This window comes from Dipodomys merriami, unplaced genomic scaffold (assembly GCF_024711535.1).
Source record: "Dipodomys merriami isolate MVZ:Mamm:240054 unplaced genomic scaffold, mDipMer1.0.p SCAF_85, whole genome shotgun sequence".
Classification (NCBI taxonomy): domain Eukaryota; kingdom Metazoa; phylum Chordata; class Mammalia; order Rodentia; family Heteromyidae; genus Dipodomys; species Dipodomys merriami.
Genome location: NW_027206457.1, coordinates 5,103,702 through 5,116,386, shown reverse-complemented (window position 1 = coordinate 5,116,386; position 12,685 = coordinate 5,103,702). Strand labels below are relative to the sequence as shown.

The following is a 12,685-nucleotide window of genomic DNA, read 5'->3' as shown; positions in this document are numbered from 1 at the left end:
TCAATTAATATAATTCATCACATCCACAACAGCAAGGATAAGAACCACATGGTTATCTCAATAGATGCAGAAAAAGCATTTAACAAGATCCAACACTCCTTTATGATGACAGTTCTGGAAAAACTAGGAATCCAGGGAACATTCCTCAATACAATAAAGGTTGTATATGACAAACCTACAGCCAACATTATACTTAATGGTGAAAAACTAAAGCCATTTCCTCTTAACTCAGGAACGAGACAAAGATGTCCACTCTCTCCACTTCTCTTCAATTTAGTATTAGAATGCCTAGCTACAGCAATAAGACAAGATGCAAACATAAAAGGGATTCAAATAGGGAAAGATGAAGTAAAACTCTCCCTCTTGGCAGATGACATGAACTTGTATTTAAAGAATCCCATGGACTCCACTCCCAAATTATTGGTGCTGATTCAAAACTTTGGCAAAGTAGCAAGGTCTAAAATTAACCCTCAAAAATCATTGGCTTTTGGGGCTGGGAAGGTGGCTCAATGGTAGAGCACTTGCCTTGCATGCTCGAAGCCCTGGGTTCGATTCCTCAGCACCATATAAGAAAAAAGCCGGAAGTGGCACTGTGGCTCAAGTGGTAGAGCTCTAGCCTTGAGCTGAAGAGCTGAGGGACAGCACCCAGGCCCAGAGTTCAGGCCCCACAACCGGACCCCCCAAAAAAAAATCATTGGCTTTTTTGTATGCCAACAATGAGAAAAGCGTGGCTGAAATCAGGAAAGCAAATCCTTTTGTCATAGTCCCACAAAAAATAAAATACCTAGGAATTAACTTAATCAAAGAAGTGAAGGACCTCTATGATAAAAACTTCAAAAACTCAAAAAAGGAAATCAAAACAGAACTTAGAAAGTGGCAAAACCTCCCATGTTCCTGGATTGGAAAGATCAACATCGTGAAAATGGCAATACTTCCGAAGGCTATCTACTAATTCAGTGTGATACCTATGAATATTCCAACCTCATTCTTCAAGAAAATAGAAGAGGCAATCCAAAAATTCATTGGGAATAATAAAAGACCCCGAATAGCAAAAACGATCCTTAACAGAAAGAACAGTGCTGGAGGAATATCAATACCAAATTTCAAACTCTACTACAAAGCCATAGTAATTAAAACAGCTTGATACTGGCAAAAGAACAGACCTCAGGACCAATGGAATAGAATTGAAAACCCAGAAATGAACCCACAGACCTACAGCCGTCTAATCTTCAATAAGCGAGCTCAAAATAGAATGGAAGGAAGACAGACTCCTCAGTAAATGGTTCTGGCAAGACTCGTTAATCACCTGTAGAAAACTAAAGCTAGATCCTTATATATCACCCTGCACCAGAATCAACTCCAAATGGATCAAAGACCTCGGAGTCAAAGCAGACACTCTGAAAACATTACAGGAAGGAATAGGAGAAAGCCTAGGTTCCTTGGCATAGACCGAAATTTTCTTAATAGAGACCCAGATACACAACAAATTAAAGAAAGGTTGGACAAATGGGACTGCATGAAACTGCAGAGCTTCTGCATGGCAAAGGACATAACTAACAAGATCAATGGAAAGTCAAAAGATTGGAGAAAATCTTTATTAGCCATAAAATGGACAAGGGTCTCATATGTAAAATATACCTGGAACCCAAAAAATTAAATCCCCCAACAACAAATCCTCAAAGAAACAACTGCCCAATAAATAAGTGGGCTAAAGACTTAAAGAGAAACTTCTCTGAAGAGGAAAGAAGGATGGCCAATAGACACATGAAGAAATGCTCAACCTCCCTAGCCAGAAAAGAAATGCAAATCAAAACAACATTGAGATACTACTTCACCCCAGTTAGAATGGCTATAATCAAGAAGTCTAATAACAACAGATGCTGGAGGGGATGTGGACAGAAGGGAACCTTACTGCATTGTTGGTGGGAATGTAAACTTGTTCAACCACTTTGGAAAGCAGTATGGAGGTTCCTCAAAAGACTCCACATAGATCTCCCCTATGATCCAGCAATCCCACTTTTGGGCATTTACCCAAATGATCACAAACAAGACCATACTAAAGCTACCAGCACAACTATGTTTATTGCAGCATTATTTACCACAGCTAAGGTATGGAACCAACCCAGATGCCCATCAGTGTATGAATGGATCAAGAAAATGTGGTATATATACACAATGGAATTCTATGCCTCCATCAGAAAGAATGACATTGCCCCATTTGTTAGGAAATGGAAAGACTTGGAAAAAATTATATTAAGTGAAGTAAGCCAGGCCCAAAGAAACATAGGTCCCATGGTTTCCCTTACTTTCAATAACTAGTATATGTCTGAGACAAGCAGAAACGGTCAGATAAGTTGATTTTAGGTGAAATGAACCCTAAGATAAGGACTCATATGTTTTTTTCTTTCTTGCTATTGTTTCTAACATATTTATAAGCTATTTTGTTGTTGCTTTGTGTGTCCCTCCCCCATGGTATAACCCCTGTTTGTACTGTATTTGATGTTGGTATTATTTGTGTAGGGGAAGGGAAAAAGAAATTGTTTAAATAGGGATACAGGTGGACCCACTGCAACAATGAGATGTACAAAACCTTATGTCAAAAAATGAACTTTACAACTTTGGGGGGGATGACAACAACAGGGTGAGGGGGTAGGAGATGGGAAGGGATGGGAAGGGGAAACAAAACCTTATAAAAAATTTACTCATTATCTTGCCCATGTAATTGTAACCCTCTGTATGGTATGTTCACAGTAAAAAATAAAAAATAAAGGGTATAAAAATATGTGGAATATAGGTCATGTCCTTTCTTTTTTCATTCCTCCCTCCATCTTTCTTTTCTCCTTCCTTCCCTCCTACCTGCCCCTCTCATTCTTTCTCTCTCTACCTCCTTCCTTCCTTCCTTCTTCTTTCCCTCCCTTCCTCCCTTCCTTTTCTTTTTCCTGGGACTTGAACTCAGAGCCTGGGTACTATCTCTGAGCTTTAGTGTTCAAGGCTAACACTCTACTTCTTGAGCTACAGTTTCATTTCTGGCTGTTTTTATTTATTTATTTTTCTGGCACTTAATTAGAGATAAGTTTCTTACCCAGCCTGGCTTCAAACTGTGATCTTTAGATCTCAGCATCCTGAGTAGTTAGGATTACAGGGGTGAGCCACTAGCACCTGGCACAGACTGTAATTTTGATTTTTAGAAAATTTATGCTTTATCAACAAAGAAGAATAGAATATTGCCCTCTATTGAACTGACAGACTCAAAATATTTTCCAGATGTGTGTGTATATATATGTATGTGTGTGTGTGTGTGTGTGTGTGTGTGTGTGTGTGTGTGTGTGTATTTAAAGACTGTTTTCAAGAAGAAATAATTAAATTTTCCTGGATTATTAAATAAGTGGGTTTTCCTACTAAATAATCACCTTTCTCCTAATAAATATACAACATGCCTCTAAATAATGTACCCATGCCTTGATCATTTTCCCTTCCTCAGTGAAGACACTGTTTAGGTTAAATAAATGCATTTTGGTATCATGTTTACATCCCTTCTTGGTCTTTTTGTCAATTAACTCTGAATGAACGCTGGAAAAAAAGAATTTATTGTGTCCTCAGAAAACCCCATGTATAATTTGATAGGCGTAAGTCAAAAGAGAATAGCCCAAACTGCTTTACTATTAGATGTAAATATAATTTCTCCTTGAGACAGTCCCAAATAATGAGAAAACATGGAGCAGAAAACATTTGAAGTTATAAAGAGCCATCAAAGTGTAGTCACATAATGTTCTAAGAAAGTCAAAGATCCACAGTAGCATTATTCATCACAGCTCTATAGCAGTAGGTCATCAGTCAGTGGTTTGCCATTATGGACTGGGATTTATTTGTTCATCCCTTGAATTTAGGCATGCTTGTCTACATATGACTAAACGGCTTTCAATATTGGTTGAGTATTTAACTACTACAGTTCATTTATAATAACCCTGAGTGATTTGTAGTCTAAAACAGGTAAGGACTGAACAACCTGGGAAACACTGATGTACAGCAGAAGTTGGAAAAACCAACCCAATTAGCATCAGTGTGAGTTGTTTCTGTTATCAATCTATGCCTCCTTTAAATACAAGGCCTTCCTGGAATCACTTTCCTGTTTTTGCACTATTATCTTAGACTTTTGTTTCTAAGGTTTAGTGAGTTATCTGTATCTTCTTATTCTTAATCGAAGTTCAAAAAGTATATAACTAATTAATTACTTGAACACTATTAACTTTTCAAAATAGTACTATTTAACTATAAAAATAAGTATTTCGAAGCTGGGTGGTGGTGGCTCATGCCTGTAATCCTAGCTACTCAGGAGGCTGAGATCTGAGGATCATGGTTCAAAGCCAGCCTGGGCAAGAAAGTCTGTGAGACTCTTCTCTCCAATAAATCATTCAGAAAAACAGAAGTGGTGCAGTGGCTCAAGTGGTAGAGCACTCATTTTGAGCTGAAGAGCTAAGGGACAGTGCCCAGGCCCAGAGTTCAAGCCCCACGACTGACCAAAAAAAAAAAGTACTTTGAGTTTGTGCTTTTGGCTCAGTCCTATAATTCTAGCTGCTCAGGAGACTGAAATCTGAGGACCAAGATTTAAAACCAACTTGGAGCCAGGCACTGGTAGCTCACACCTATAATCAGGAGGCTGAGAGCTGCGGATCTCAGTTCAAAGCCAGCCCAGGCAGGAAAATCCATGAGACTCTTACCTCCATTAATCATTCAGAAAACCGGAAGTGGTGCTGTGGCTCAAGTGGTAGAGTGCTCGCCTTGAGCTGAAGAACTGAGGGACAGTGCCCAGGCCCAGAGTTCAGGCCCTACAACTAACCAAAACAAAAAAACAAACAAATCAAAACAAACAAAAAAAACCAGGTTGGGGGACTGAGAAGGTGGCTCAGTGGTAGAGCGCTTGCCTTGCATGCTTGAGGCCCTGGGTTCGATTCCTCAGCACCATATAAGCAAAAAGAAAAAAAGCCAGAAGTGGTACTGTGGCTCAAGTGGTACAGCACTAGCCTTGAGCTGAAGAGCTGAGGGACAGCGCCCAGGCTGTTCAGGCCCCACAACCGGACCCCCCAAAAAAACAAAACCCAGGTTGGGCCAAAAAGTTTGAGAGATTCTCTTTCCAATTAACCAGAAAAGTAGCTGGACTGGAGATTCTGTTCAAGAGGTAGAGCAATAGTCATAAGAAGCTGAATCTTTTTATTGTTGTGATTCTGGGACTTGAACCTAGGGCTTTGTCCTTGCTAAGCTGGTGCAATATGGCTGAGGCATACCTCTAACTCTGTTTTTCACTCCCTCCCCAGGAAACAGTCTTGCTTCCTACCTGGATACCTGAGCTTACATATACCTACTTTTAGTTATAGTCACTGGGATCACAAGACACATCATCACAGCTAGCTTCCCATCTCATGGAGATGGAGTCTTTTGGACTTTTCTTCTCAGGCTTGCCTGGTACCATGGTCCTTGAAATTTCAGTGCCACTCTCATATCTTTGGATGACAGGCACATGACACTCCTCTCAGCCAAGGGCTGAGGTACTCAAAGACATTTGCCTGGGCTGGCCTTGAAACATAATCCTTCCATTCTCAGGTTCCCAAGTAGTTGAGATAATAGCCTCTGGCATCCAGGAGATAAACTATTTTTTTTTTTTTTTTTGGTCAGTCATGGGGCTTGAACTCTGGCCTTGGGCACTATCCCTCAGCTCTTCAGCTCAAGGCATGTGCTTTACCACTTGAGCCACAGCGTCACTTCCGTTTTTCTAGTGGTTTATTGAAGGTAAGAGTCTCACGGACTTTCCTGCCGGGGCTGGCTTTGAACCATGATCCTTAGCTCTCAGCCTACTGAGTAGCTAGGATTACAGGCATGAGTCACCGATACCTGGCTTGAGATAAACTTTTTTAAGACAAAGCAAATGAGGCTGGAAACAGCACTGTGGCTCCTTAACTTTCTTACTTTCTTAGAATTTTATGTTACTACACTTCAATGGCTCTTTATAATTTCAAATGTTTTCTGCTCCCTGTTTCCTTATCAACTGAACAATAAAGGAAAAAACCCTTAATTTTTATTATAGTGTGTGTGTGTGTGTGTATGTGTGTGTGTGTGTGTATGTGTGTGTGGTACTAGGGTTTGAATTCAGGGTCTTGCACTGGCTAGCCAAGCCTTTTTTGCTTTAGGTTATTTTTCTTGCCTGAGGTCAAACTTTTACCATAGTCTTCATACTTTTGCCTCCTCAGTACCTGGGATAGTGGGCATGAATCACCACACTAGGCTTATTACAGATTCTTTATAATTGCTCTCCATATTGTTTAAAACAATTTAAAAAACAGCACTAATATGATCAGATTTTCTTGGTAGAAATGTCTAATTTATAACTATAAATATATTTAATTTTATGTCTTCTCATTGGAGCAGTATAGCTGTTTAAAATAAGAATAAAGGTATTAGTTATTGATATATAATGCTAACAAGCACTGCTTTGGTTCAAAACCATATTAAATAACTGAATAGTAAGTTTTTATGAGTAAAGGACAAATAACAAATACAGTACCCATTACAAACTGCTCTCTACTTCAGCGTCAAGACTTTATGTCCTGCCTTACAGGGAGAAGGGGAGGGTGGGATCTCTACATTCAATAATGCTGAACAATGGCTTTGTCCTTCAACTGAGCCTGCAATGTGACCTGTTTGCAATATGCCACTAAACACCACATATGGAATTACTCTAACAAAAATAGCTCGGCTGCCTTCACAGTTCTAGTCCTAGAAACAATTTTCCTAAAACCGTATCTTTCTTTAAGGAGTAAGGTATGTATTAGTGCACATTGCCTGGGGAGAAGGTAAACGATATCTTGGTTGCCATTCTACATCATCCATCTTAGCAAAGTTGTACCATATTAGTCACAAACTCCATCTGATGCTAGGTTACATAAAGCCAATCACTTGTGCAAAATTAGCCCATTTTAGAGACCCCTTAAGTACTGTTCTCAAGGGTAGTTGCATAACAATTGTAAATCATTAACAACAGACTAAGGAAAAAAAGTCAACAATTTGAATTAATGGTAAGTAAAAATCCATCCTCTTGAACTCTGAAGTGTGTTTATCAAATAGAGATCACCAGGCTGGCCTTTGTTTTATAAATTATGAAATCTCCTTATTTTGACTACATATTTTTTGGAGGGGCAATTTTCTTCTTGTTCTTGGGCAATAGAACTAAGTTTGGACTATAGGATGAAATCTACTGTAGATTACAATTTAATCTTACATATGATTACTTAATACAAAGATACTCCATAATACAAAGAGGGAAAACCATCAGTAGATATGTATAGAAAATACCATAACAAAAACCCATTAGAAGAGAATTTCTTACAACATTGAGACTAGTGTTACCCAAAATAAGGCATGTTCCAAAAACTGTGAGCAAGTAAAAAGTGGAATTATTTTACTGATATAGTTAATTCTACAGACAAGAGTTGACCTGACAGGCCTGAGGCTACTTTTTGGAAGGTTGGCCCTTGGTTGATATCTGTGAATGTGGCTTTTCTCTACACCCTATCAAATAAAGGTAGTTCACTATGCTTATTTTTTGTATGAGCAATACTATTTATGTGAAACACCTGCTTTATTTCTGGCAGTAAGGGATTATGGTATATGAAAGGCAAAGTGCCTATGTGACTAGACTCTAATAAAAGTGTAGGTGCTGAGTCTCTAGGGCATTTCTCTGGCAGAAGCCTTGCATACATGCCATTGAATAAGCGGCACTCTCAGAGTGCCTCTCATGCCCCTCCTTGTGCTCTCTTGCACAAGGAAGCCTGTGCTGAGTTCCCTTGGCTGACAGTCTTTTCTCTTTGCTGATCTCATAGTGTATCCCTCTGTTAAACCAGTCTTAGCTATGAATACAAATATGTAATGGGTTTGGGGAGTTTGGCAAATCCCTTATCATGTGGGTGGTACTGAGCAGCCCTGAAACAGCATCCAAAATATTCCCATTGTACTATATAATTAATATGAAGTACCAAGAAGATACTTTACATTTTCTTTTCTTTCTTCTTCCCTCCCTCCCTTGCTCCATTCCTTTCTTCCCTGGGGCTTGAACTCAGGGCCTCACACTCTCAGCTGGCTTTTTCCTCAAGGGTTAGTACTCTACCAATGAGACATGCTTTCAGTTCTGGCTTTTTGTTGGTTAGCTGGAGATAAGAGTGTTTCAGATTTGTCTGCCTGGGCTGGCTTGGAATGTGCATCCTCAGATCTTAGCTTCCTAAGTAACTATGATTATAAGCATGAGATACCAGCATCCAGCTACTTTACATTCTTTATGTCACATTAGAGGCTGAAATCTGGGATGTATTTTTACAATTACAGAACAATCCATCAGCTTGTGGTCATGTTACGGAAGCTGAGTAGTGGTGTCTGGTTAATGACAGTGTACTACATGGCACAGGTAGGTGTTGAAAGAAACCAAAGAGGAGAACAAGAAGGCAGAGTGTTCTGCTTAGTGATGTCTGTACAAAGAACTGGGCTTTCGTTGTCTGAGATGCTAAAACAGCCTTCTTATAGCTGGCTTTATTTTTAAGTTAAAATAGTTCTCAAATTAAAAATTTAAAAAAATTTAAGAACAAGCCAGGTCATATCCATAATCCAATATGCATCATCACAGTTTATCCATGGCAAATACCAGCACTGTTCTCTTGACACTTCCAACACCCTGTGGAAACTATGTCCAAACCAGCTGAGCACTTGTCCATTCTTATCTGCTCAGTTTTCACTTTCCAAGTCAGTCTGACTCAAAGTTGTTGTAGGTTTCTGACTCATTTGGCTTAAACTTAATTTTCTAGATTAGTCACCAAATCTTGATGATTCTGTCTCCTTAACTCTTCTCTCTCCTGTCAGTATTTAGTTTTGACCATAGTTTCCTATCTTGTCTATGGAAGTAACCTCTTAACTGGCCTCCACACCCCACCAAAGGCTTAGCTCTGCCAAGTCACTGTGTAATATACAACTCCTAGATACCTAGAAAATAAAGCCAACATTTAGCCTTTGCATTGAAGCTTCCATTCCTTTCCTGGCTAATTTCCCTCTGCTTTCTACCATTGCTTCTCAGGGTCCAAATGAGCTCTGCTTTGACACCATTGCTCATCTGTGCTTTGGTTTAGGATAGCAAACTCAGTTAACATTTCTTCTGAAATGTATCTATTCTCTAGAAACTGCACTCCAGAACCACTTACTCCAAAACTGGTGCTGTCTACTGAAGGATGACCTTTGTCACACTCAGTTCAATATTATTTGTATACAAGATACTTCATAGGATCATACAAGATCCTATAGGGCAGAGACTGTTTCATTTACTCTTGTATCTTCATAGTACCAAACACAGTACCTTGTATGTTAAATAAATGAGCAGAAGACAGGTAGAAAGGCTGGTTTGACAAACTGGCCTCAAAATTCAACTGAATATCTGATGACTCAAAGTCCTTTTAATATTATAGATATAAAAACTCAGCTATAACACCATCACCATCTGTATATGGTCACATATAGTCAGGATTTTAATATAAAATAAATAGAAAAATATCTTGAGATTATAAAGGAAAAAGTATTATTTTCAAATCTATCAAGAAAAACATCTGGTATCTTACTGCTAGCTACATCTTTATACTTTCTGATTTGGAAGTTGTACAAATCATACAGCTTACAAGTCAAAAAACAAAAGCTAAATTTTTGTTTTGTTTGTGAGCACAAAAGATATACCACTGCTTTCTAGATTATACATCTCTGTGTTATAAACATTACACTTAGCTATAGCTGGGCAGAATGAATATGTTTTTAAATTATCTTTATATAGGTGATTAATGTGAGTAAAGGGAGCAGTCTGAGAGGCTAATTGGTCCTGCTCATATGGGTTGAAGATAAGGGCAATTTAAAATTAAGTAAAAGCCAGGTGAGATGGCACATGTTTATAATCCTAGCTAGTTGGGATGCAGAAATAGGAGGGTCATGGTTCAAGACCAGACTAGGAAAAAATTATCTTAAAAACAATTTGGATGATGGCGAATGCCTGTAATCCTAGCTACTACTTAGGAGCCAGAAACAGGCAAAAATGGGAGATGCTAAAAACAGAAAAAGCAGAAGGTTTAAAAGTGTGGCTCAAGTGAGAGAGCATGTGCATAACAAGTGTAAAGCCCTGAGTACAATCCTTACTATTGGCCAAAATGAAAAGGCAGTCGTTTTTAAAGCTGATTTGAGTCAAAGATAATACAATATCCTTTGAACTTATGGACAAAACAAAATAAATATAAGTAAGTACTGAAATGTTGCTTGGATTTTTAGAAGGTAGAAGTACAAAGAAATATAGCAGAACCAAGTTTTCCTGGTGGGTTTTTCAGTAATCTAAGAGAAGATCACCTTAGAAATATAAAAACAAAAAAATCAGTCCTTGATCTTTACCTTTAGACTAAACAATTCCATTTGTAGCAGTCTGTCCTGATGATATACCTCCAACAATATGAAAGTATATACATTAGTCATAGCACTATTGTAATTGTAAAATATTGACAATTGCCTATATGTCCATAAATAGGATGCTAAATAAAGATGCTACCTACAGTGTTCTTACTCTACAGCCATAATACTTAAGACCACTTCTATAAACTGACATGAAATGATATCCAATATATATTAGGGGAAAAATATCCAATATATGTTAGGTGAAAAAAATACAAGTGCAAAAATATTCTGCTTCCTTCATGTAATAACAAAGGGGCTATAAGAAAATATACTGTAATCCTAGCTACTTAGGAGGCTGAGATCTGAGGATCATGGTTCATAGCCAGCCTGGGCAGGAAAGTCCGTGAGACTCTTATCTCCAACAAACCACTAGAAAACTGGAAGTGGCACTGTGGCTCAAGCTGTAGAGCGCTTGCCTTGAGCAGAAGAGCGCAGGGAAAGTTCTCAGGCCAAGTTCAAGTCCTACAACCGACAAAAAAAAAGCAAAAAAATAAAATATAAACATATATGCTCATTTATACAAAATCGGAATGGATTGGAATAGAATACAGAGAATAAGGGAAGGGCCTGACAGAGAGGAGGGAAGGGCCTGATACAGGCCTGATACACAGGAGGAAACACTGCTTTTCAACTGCATCTCTCTGTGAAGCTCTCTGACAAGAGTCCTCTAAATGCCCCCAAACAAAACCAATTTAAAGTAACTATGATATGGCATGAATACAAAACAAAATATAAAGTAGCAAATGACTAAGCATATCATATACCCACAAGAAAAGGAGAGAGAAAAACAATTAACCTAAGTAAGAGAAAAACAGTATTTTACCAGCCTAGCTGTTAAAAAGGCTGTCTACAAAAAAAGAACTATAGACAAAACAGTATGTTGGGGAAGTTCTCAGAGATAGTGGCCAATGATTTTGTAATGATGTACACATTAGAACTGAGGAAATAGACTGGATAATCAGAGTCAGGTTTCTCATAGTAAACAGAAATATGATTGGCCCCAGGGCTGCAGCAGGCTCAGTAGGCTGTGGCTTGATTGCCCACTGGAGACAGGAAGGGGTAAATAAGGCTGGGCACTGAGAGAACATGGAAGGCTAACTTAGGAGGCACCCCCTGGCCAAAGCTTGGACAGGAATCCACAAAATGTTAGTATTCTAGAGTAATACTAGTACTACAGTATGATATAATAGGATAAAGAAGGCATTTATGGGCTGATATTGCTTAAAAACCACTGAATAAATCAAGGGAAAAGACTAGCTCTTCCTTGCAAAAGAATTCCAATTAATGAATGTAGAAGCAAACAACAGAAACTGAAGCACACCATCAGGTTGGCACAGTTAATAACTCTTGCAAGTTACAATCAGAAACTATCAATGGATGCTCAAATTAGTGGGTATAATGTTATGTGCAGAGCTTCAGAAGACAAAGATTGGAGAAAAGTGATTGGCAGCACCTTAATAAATTGATAGAAGTTAATATCAGGGCCAATAATATCCATATTTACATGACCCACCTGTCGTAATATTAGGCCCAGAGAAAGCACAGTGATATTCTGGAAGAAATCCATGTTTTCAAAGGAACCCACTTGAAGACATTAGACAAACTCAAATTGATGGACATTCTACCAAGTTGCTGAACAGTACTCCTCACATGGTCAACATCATCAATCACCAAGAAAGACTGAGTAGCTATCAGAGATGGAGGAGTCAAGAACACATGACAACTGAAAATACTGTAAAGTAAAAAACTAGATCCATAAAGGTATTAATGGTAAAAACCAGTGCTATCTAACTCTTTCCTCTAATTAATCACCCAAAAGCCAGAAGTGAAGCTGTGGCTCAATTGGTAGAGCACTATCCTTCAAGCAAAAGAAAAAGCTTAAGAGACAACATCTAGGTTTCAAATTGAAGCCCCAGTGTATGTGTACATGTAGACATGCACTTGAGCATGTGCCTACACACTTGCACGCGTATACACATACACACACAATTGAGAGAAAGCTTAGGTTTCTGTTTTCATTAACCTCTATCATTTATTTATACCTCGATAGGGAAGTTGTGCTACAAATTATGTTAACATAGCCTTTCTTCATACCTGTCAGTCAAGAACAGGAAGCAAAAATCAAATTCTATTCCTTCCTTTTCTCATGCTTGAGATCAGACCCTGAGCACTC

At 38.5% G+C, this 12,685-nt stretch overlaps 1 protein-coding gene across 4 annotated transcripts in view; it reads right to left on the bottom strand.

Annotated features, from left to right (window-relative positions):
- Neto2 (neuropilin and tolloid like 2) overlaps positions 1-12,685 on the bottom strand; it is a 58,334-nt gene that overhangs the window by 11,845 nt on the left and 33,804 nt on the right. The window lies entirely within an intron of this gene.